The sequence below is a fragment of the Aplidium turbinatum genome, chromosome 9 (genome assembly GCF_918807975.1).
Source record: "Aplidium turbinatum chromosome 9, kaAplTurb1.1, whole genome shotgun sequence".
In the NCBI taxonomy this organism is placed as follows: Eukaryota; Metazoa; Chordata; class Ascidiacea; order Aplousobranchia; family Polyclinidae; genus Aplidium; species Aplidium turbinatum.
The window spans coordinates 22,907,202-22,916,611 of NC_137480.1; positions in this window are offsets into that span (position 1 = coordinate 22,907,202).

Consider the following 9,410-nt stretch of genomic DNA (forward strand, 5'->3'; position numbering starts at 1 on the left):
TTTCTTTTTCCCATTGTTTAATAGCCGAAGAAAGTGTCTCAAAACTGTAATATAATGCTCCCTTCGTAATCATGATGACGATGGATTCATTGACGTGTAGTTTCGATCAGCAAAATCAGCAACTACCGCGGTTCACTCTACGATCAAGTGTGCAGCACAAGCCAATACGCATGCGCGCGAAATTACGTATGAGCGTCGTCGGATGAAACGCCTGAGCGCATTAAGGTCTTGCTCGAGTAAACAACGTCTTGCTTGAGTGGTGCTTGTAAGAATAGCTTCAGAGGCTAGTTTTACAATATGTTGTAAGAATAGCCACTTCGTTCTTTATATTGCAAACAAGCATATTAGATTACAATATAAAATAGACAAAACCGGATAATTGCATAGTCCAATTGTCAAATTTTTTATGATACATGCGATTATCCAATTGTGTTATGGTTTAGTATTCAAGAATCTCATGCGATAAAACGGTTTGTGTATTTAACCAAGATATATATTGAACCATAGGCATACGAAGCCGAGCAACGTTATCAAGTTTAGCATATTTAAAGATTATTATATTTACAAAAACACAAAACTACGCAACAATTAAATATCGAACGTTTTCGACATCACAAGATGTCCTCTTCAGGAATAACATACATACAACTTCAGGAATAACATACATAAAGTTGTATGTATGTTATTCCTGAAGAGGACATCTTGTGATGTCGAAAACGTTCGATATTTAATTGTTGCGTAGTTTTGTGTTTTTGTAAATATAATAATCTTTAAATATGCTAAACTTGATAACGTTGCTCGGCTTCGTATGCCTATGGTTTAACAAGACAAACTCTCTACCGAAGCTGTATCAAGATATGTGATAAATCAATTTTATCTGCACAAGTCAAAATTTTAGTTTACGATTAACAAAACGAAATAAAACAAAGTAACTTCAGTTACTTAGATTAACAAAAAATACTGTAAACATACTTTTTGACTTACTGAGAGCATGTGTCAGAAAAACATGGCTTGCATGAGTGTTCCAAAATGTGTTCAAAGCAAGAAGTTGGAATATCAAAATCAATCAATCAACTTCCAATTTTTTCATGGTATTGCTCGCACCCATTTTTCCTCAGTTCAACATCATTGGGAAATTTGAACAGAGAAGTTTTATCCTCGCTACTTGATTTATATCCAGTTGTACATCCGGGTACATAGCAAGTGTTAACCATTTTATGAATTAATGGTCAAATGCATTATATAGTTATACATAAATAGTACTAAAAGTATAAGAATGATTAGTACGTTAAAACTACAGAATTACCTATGACATCAATACCTTGCCTAGGTTTTATGTGTGAAGCATTTTCTGGTATAAAAACTGTTTTATTTGAGACAAGTGACAGATTTTACATAAATAAAACAATTAAAAAGTATATGGGTAATCCACTTAGTTTTCATTCTGCTAATAACAGGATTTTTGCTTTATTTAGAATTTTACACAATTTTAGAATTTTACAATTTTTACACTTTACAATTTTTACACAATAGAATTTAGAATTTTACACAATTTGCCTTAACATTATAGCGTACGTGAACAATGAACATCAAGTCTTGTGCAACATCATAACATTTGATGCATTCCTTCGAAAATATGTTTTTTCTTTTGTTGGAAGATGTGAAGTATCGTCTAACTCTATTGTTGCCTCCTTGATGAGGTCCGACTGCCATCGTAAATCAAATTACCGTCTTCAGTATAATAATTCTATGTATTCTATTATTTAGTTTTGATGGCTGCCATGTCATCTGATTGTTTTTATCGTTCTGAATACTTTCAGTTCTTCTAACTTGTAACACTACCGTACCATTGTCTGTAAACTTGTAACAGTTGATAGCATATTTAGTGAGATTTTGTGCATTTTCAGTTTGTGTATTATTCGTTGTTGTTGTTCGATGTTTGCAGTTTGTGTATTATTTCGTTGTTTTGGATATGGACAGCTTTGTCTGATGCAAATAAATATTATTATTATTTGAACAAATGAATAATATTTATTACCTACATTACATGACATCTAATAATATTTATTACCTACATGACATGGCATCTAAGGTTTAACAAATACCAACATACCTTCAATGTCATCATTATTATAAACTAATTGACTACTGTCACTGACTGACTAAAATATAGAGCAGACTATAAGACTAAAGAAAAGTTTGAAAATAGTCTCCACTGCTAAACTGTGAACTGGTTTGAAGTGCAATAGTCACACCAACAAATTGTTGCCACAGTTGATACCTATATGATATATCCCACACCAAATTAACGTGTTAGGCTTTACTAGTGAATGCTACAGTCCATAAGCAAAAGGTGGCCATAGATTCAATGCAGACATTATAACTTGTTTTAGCAAAGTCCAAAGCCAACCAAACTATAAGCCTGCCTTGGGCTAACGTACTTCTCAAAAGCACTTTAACAAATTTGTATAGTTAACAACTTATTTCCTTTAACTTCTCCAAATTGAAGTACCACAGCAACAATGTTTTGGTTACTTCTCACTTGCAGATACGCTGCACGCTAGCTTACTGCTAATCACTAAAAGGAAGTATCCTGAAACTAGCCCTTCTAGTGTTCGGATAAGGAAAAAAACGGATGAGGCTTCGTATCCCGTAATATAAAATCCCTAGGCCTAGGCTATAGCTAATTTTATTAATTTTCATAAATGCATCATGTTGATTTGGGAAGCTGAAAACATGAAATTATCTGATGAAACTGATTAGTCTGTTTTTATGCAACTGCCCAAATTAGCGCGAGGCAGTTTCCCGAAAATGAACAAATTCATTAATTTTTTCCATTTAGGCTACATAACTGTATCGTTTAGATTTGGGCAACAAAAATATGAAATTATCTGATCATAGTCTATTTATAAAACTGCCCAAATTGGCATGATGCAGTTGCCTTGGCATCAAAATTTACAAAGTCTTTAACTTTTTTCATAATATCCATAAATGCATTATCTTGATTTGGGCAACTACAAAATATGAATTTATATAAATCTGGTGAATAGCCTACTTTTATAAAACAATTCGGGTGGAGAGGTTACAGTACTTTTTCAACCATTAAACGGACATAGCTAAGTAACACCACAGCATTTAACAAACAAATGCTATACCTGTTAAATGTAATGTTAATGTTGTGGTGTTGCTTAGCTTTTGTTTGGTTACTTTTATAAAACTACCCAAATTAAAATGATGCAGTTACGCCCCAAAATAATAAAAAAATATTTAGTCTGTTTATGCAACTGTGTTATGTTAATTTCACCAACATTTAAACTGCTATTGCTGAAATATATAATCTCAAACCAATCATAATATATTCATTTATTTCAAAGCTTTCCAAACTCAAAACCTGCCATGCAAGCTGGCAAAATATTTGCTTTGCAAGAACATGTGTGGAACATAGCAGCTCCAATTTTTTTTATTAATAGGCTATCTTGACTTCTGTTCTGTGGAGACAGATCCAGTTGTTTGCATTAACTTGACCTGCTTTTTCTGGTTGCAAAAAAATGTTGGCAAGCTGCATGCATAGAAAGTGTTTCTTGTGATGATGTAGAAAGCATATTTTTATAGTTTTTAGCTCAAGCATTCAACAGTTAGCCTATTGCTGCACGATGGCATGCATTGGTTATGGTTATGTCACTTGTGTACCGTAATATAGTTTATTGCAGATGACAGGCTCCATTGTTTCAACTTTTTTTTTTTTTTTTTTTAAGATGATGAACTGTTTTATTTTGATCAACGACGCACGAGTACAAAATAATTGACACGGCGAGAAGAACACAATAAACATAGCCAGGTCAGAGACTTTAAAGAACCGGCCTGCCACGCCCCGTGGAGGCGGGGAGCGGCGTGATTATGGGGTGACGATGCACCCGGAAGGGAAGTCCACCAGCTTAGGTCGCGAGGGCCAGGCTGGGGAGTCTATGTACCTGTGGAAGGAAAGTGTGGATCGAGAATTTTGTGCGATTCGTCCGCAAAAGTTAGAATGGCGGAACGGGCCAGGGAGACGGGCTTAGCTTTCTGCAAACGCAAAAAGGTCAGCTCACGACGGGCCGGGCGACAGAAGTTTTATAAGGCCAGGCAGCGCCCATGTCTCCATCACGTGACCGTAACACAGGTACGTTTGACTCCTATATCCGGTCTGCCCGTAGGCAGAGCAGATAAACTTTGGGGTCTCCCACGAGGAAGAGAAGCTTAGCTACAAGGACGATTTGAATACTCGTGGGAGACAAAAATTATTTAAAATCTGGAGCAAAGGCTCAATTAAAAATTAAAGTCTAATTTTAACTAGTGGCCTACCTTATACTTTTTATACAGAATATGTAAGTGGGATTTTTTTTTTATTTGTGGTGTGTAAAACAATATTTATTACTCCTACCTACCATGCCAAAGTGCAGAAGCATCGAGCAATGCACAAGCAAGGTATCTTCAAAGATGAATTCAGTTGTTCTATCTTGATTACTTTGACAAGAAATTCTAGCTAGCTGGTGATCTTGTTCAATCAATCAATGTTTTATTTGTCACTGTTATCATGCACCGCGTGCATTACATTTGGGCAATTTCTATAAAAGCTTACAGATTTGGGCAAATTTACGTTCTGCTCCCCAAAATGGTTTGGTCTTGTACGGCTATGAGCGCACACCCCGATAGTTGGACCAGCGCTGCTTGATCTTGAGTCGGGCGTCACTGAGCTAACAGAATTGTTTTAGCATACCGTATTTGAAATCGTCTTTGAATAGCTTGCTTTGAAACAGGTCACACGTTCTGCAGTTAACTCTAAACCCTAAGATCGATAGCGTTGACAAAATGAGCCACATGAGCCAGTGGGTAGGCTGCTTTTGGCCCGGGCGGGGACGATTTTAGAAGCTCGTGACATTTCCAAAGGACTTGGATTCCTGAAGAAAAAAAATTGTAGGCCTACTCACATTTTGCAATATAGGCTAACGACTTCTGCTATTTGCTTTTAGCCTAATTGTAATCTTTCTTTATTGCCTCAAAATAATATTCACGACACAATATTCTGTATCACAGTAGGTTACATCATTATAACATAGCATGATGCCCTTCCGTGCCATTGTTCTTTGTATACCGGACACTTATTATATCATTACTCGATAATGAGCTGATAATGAGCATTATCGCTATATCTTAAAACTTAAAAAAAGGACTTTCAGCAATAAAAGTGCCCTTTTTTCATAACCCCCAGTCAAAAATCGTTCCGGCACCCCTGCCCAAGCTATATTTAACGGTCTAAATCAGGGGTCACCAAACTACGGCCCGCGGGCCAGAACCGGCCCGCGAACTGACTTCATCCGGCCGCCTCGTGCTGCGGAAATTAAAGCTGCACTACAATTCTGTACATGTGCTTTCCTTGGCATTAGCAACCGTCTTTGGCTTTGCCTTTTTGTGTAATAGAGACTTCTTTGCTAAAAATGTTCGTTCTTATAGTTCGTTGTTGTATGTTGAATTTGTACATTTTTCCACCAGCAGGCAACCTAGAACCTACATGCTGGTGTTCTGTTTTTATCATTAGGCCACCACATATGGGGACAGCCTAGGCCAAATTTGGAAAGGTGTAATGTTTTTTCAAGAGCACGATGTCCTGTATAGTGTATCACAGCAAGGGATAACTTTTCCAGCAACCTTTCGATTTTCATCACAAATTTGCTATTCTACCGCTGACTTTGTTATTTATTGTGCTTAATTCAAGTCAATGGAGATCTTAAATAGTTGTATATCTTCACAATTTGCATCCGGCCCGCAGCTGTCTCGCAGCAATCCGGCCCTCAAAGAAAAAAATTTGGTGACCCCTGGTCTAAATTATTCTCACAAGGGCCAAGGCTTTGGGTACCGCATCTAAAAATATGCTCTGTTGATGTTTTTCTCTCGATTACAATCGAAATGATGTCAACAATTTTCCAACTAAGGTTTGTTGAGAATGCTAATTTTGTCTAATGCCAATAAACTGCTAGAGCATTGGAAACCAAAAAGTTATGTTTTTTGGGAAAAGGCGCATTTTCTGTTCTGTTATAGGTTAGCCTACATTATTTTCTCAGGTGGTCTACTATCAAATAAACGATAAATTAGCCTATTGCAAGCTTCTTTATTGCACCTTTAAATAGAGGTCATAAAATAACAACTAGGCTACTTTCAAAATCTATTTTTTTAAATAGCCTATATCAGCCAGTTTAAATTTGCAATAACATGGCTATGATTTCAGTGCAAGTTAGCTTTCAGTTTGTTCTGGGTGACAATGCTTTTACATTTCAATTGAATATTTAGTTACGTTTATAAAATGCCAAAAAGGTGTTTTCATGTTCATCGCTTGTATCGTGAAAACTAAACTGCATTTCCGTCTTCACTTATTTCAACTATACTTATATCGCAGGAAATCAGATTTCTGTTCCCACAGCTAAAGCACTTTTTCATTTTATTAAAACAAAATTCTCAAATCCATGTCAATTTCCTGTGTGTTTGTAACTGCGGTGAAACAGAAATCTATGTTTTTTACTATTTGAACTGTTTCATTTATTGGTTTCGTCCAACAGTGGACAGTTTGCTAGAAGAGGAAATTTTGCCTAGTCTGAAAATGCACCTATCGGCCATGATAGCTTATAGCCTACCTCTTTTGCAACAGTTGAAATATTTGGTGAAAAGAAATTACATAGCTGCGTAAGACTGAATTATATTTTCTTGCATTGAAGCTAATTTTAGGATGATCATGCAAAAATTTCTTTGTGGTTGAAAATTTTGTAAAAAGTAAAGTTGGGGTTAGAGTACCACGAATTAGCCTATCCTACAGCAAAAAGAAGTACGTAGCTTTTGTTTTTGTGAGTTTTGCCAGAGACAGGCATCGCGATAGTCTATAAAAACGGTGTAAAATAGTTAGCCTAGTTGTCCTAAAATAAGCATGCAAAAGGTAGTTTAAGATGACAAACAGGTTTATTTAGTGAGTTAACCAATAATTTCCATATCCATATGAGTCAACTTCAGCTTTTGCTTTCAAAAGGCTACATTCTAAGTCTCAGTTGGCGCGAGCTTGCATTGCAAATATGAAAACAGACTTTACTTTCAGAAACCACTCTAGTTCATACACTAAATAAATTAACAGACAAGGCCAATTTGTGAAGTGGAAAATAAGAATGAATCATGTAGCTGCATCCTGTCTTGTTGCTGCGATCTTGATTCAAAGTAAGTGAAAAATATTATAAACTTTTTACAGTTGTACAACTTTGATTGAGAGATTACTTTGTTGAACCCAGGGATATCTAAACTTGAACCCCTTTGAGTTTTGCAACCATGTTAAGCTAGCCCTGCAGCTTGATCCAATTGAAACGAGCCTTACGACTAAGCGCTTAAAAATTCACAAATTTCAACAATGCTTAGCTGTGACAAAATGATAAATCACACTGCAAAAAGACAGATCAGCGTCGGTAGGATAAAGAATTCTGTGTCCAATTCTAAAACAAACAACTGTAATTAGGACAATATTAAAGTCCCGGGAAGAAAATCAAAGGAAAAGATATGGATTGAAATTTTCGGATTTTTATTTTCTTGTGACGTTTACTGTATAGCCTACAAATAAACACAAGAAAGTTAATTGGTTTGATGCACTAATTTATATCATCGTCTGGCCGGCCAGATTATAAAATCCAAAGGCCGGATTTGCCCCTCAACTTTTAAGTTAGGCTATACCAGATAGCTATTTTTCTAACGCCGATCATATATCAATAACTAAAAATTTGCTGGCCAATCGAATGTAACTTGGATACAATTTAGAGGATCAACGACTGCACCACATATTGCTGAAGTTGCCATTAAACGCTGCTTTGAAGTCATTTAGTAAAGAAGTATTTCCATTAGGTAAGCTACTTTATAAATGAAAGATTTTCAATTCATCAAATCGTTTGTATTTACTACAGTTGTAGTCTGGGGGAAAGAAAATGCTACCAATGAAGATGTCAGAGATGCTCTTGCTACGTTTAATTTGGACGAATTCGATGATGAGGTAGAAGACATTTTAGAAAGCCAAGGAGGAAGGTACATAGACATTGATGATCAACAGACCGAAGCAGCCGTTGAAGATCAACAGAGATTTACTGAAGATGGTAAAACTGAATTAAGACAATTAATATGATTATAATTATTTCGTATGGCACCGGAATAATACTAAATTATTAAAAATCATAACTTTAATTTTCATTTTTATAATTAGAGACCTTAGCAAAACAAACTATTTAAAGATTGTTAGATTTCTTACTTGAAATTTGGCAATGAAGTTTAATGTCTGTCAAAATTTTCAGAAAGATAGTTCTTCGTATAAGTTACTGTTTTTATGCTGTACAAGTTTGTTTATATTTTAGTTATTTAAGTAACACTTACGTGACTAAAAACAGAGAGAGACTGTTCACCAGGCATTTTATAATAAAAGTAATTTGCGTTCTTCTGGTGACTATTTACTAGGTTACCTCCTGATGTTAAAGATGATAACTAGCTTTTTTATTTCCGACGTTTCGTCAGTCAGCACGACTGACTTTATCAAGGTGGCTAAAACAGGTTAACACAACCTGTTCAGCAACGATGGCACAACACAAAAACGTACTGATAAAATGAATAAAGTAAGCAGCAAGAATCAGAATTAAAACACGCAACAAGATACCTAGAGGTTAAACTGAATGCAGTGAATGCCTAAAACCAGTAGGCTGCTTTCCAACAGCGTAAATTTATCTATCTATTGGGCCACCGTCAAGAAACATTGAAAAGTCATCAGACAAGACAGAAACCAAGGGAATTGGCAATAACAATGATAGAGAAGACGCACTGAGAATGGAAAAGGTGAAGTTAAAGTTAAAGTAATTTTTTGTACACAGAGGGAAAATTCTGACCATCTTTCTGGTTGAGAGCATGTTGTGCTTTCTGGTTTATGTACCACTTTTCTGTAAATAATCTTTTTGTGTAATCCTTTTCAGTTTTAAGAATGGTAGCGTTGGTCCAAGTAATTTTATGGTCTGAATTTGTAGAATGTTTGCAAAGAGCGGAATGCTCCGGACGTTGAAATTTAATAGCTCTTTGGTGCTCGTTGATTCTAGATTTAAGGTCACGTTTTGTCTGTCCAATGTAGATTAAATCACAGTCATGACACGGAACTTGGTAGATCAATCCAGAAACTTCACCTTCTTTCATGGGGTCTTTAGCCGAGGGAAGGTATTTACCTATTGTCAGATAGGGTTTCATCGCAACTTTGATTCCTATGTCATAAAGGATACGCTGAATTTTGTCGGTTACCCCCCTTATGTAAGGAAGACAAGTAAAAGATTTATAAGGAGGAAGCGAAGGTTTCGGTTTGGGTCGCTGTATGCAAGCAAGTT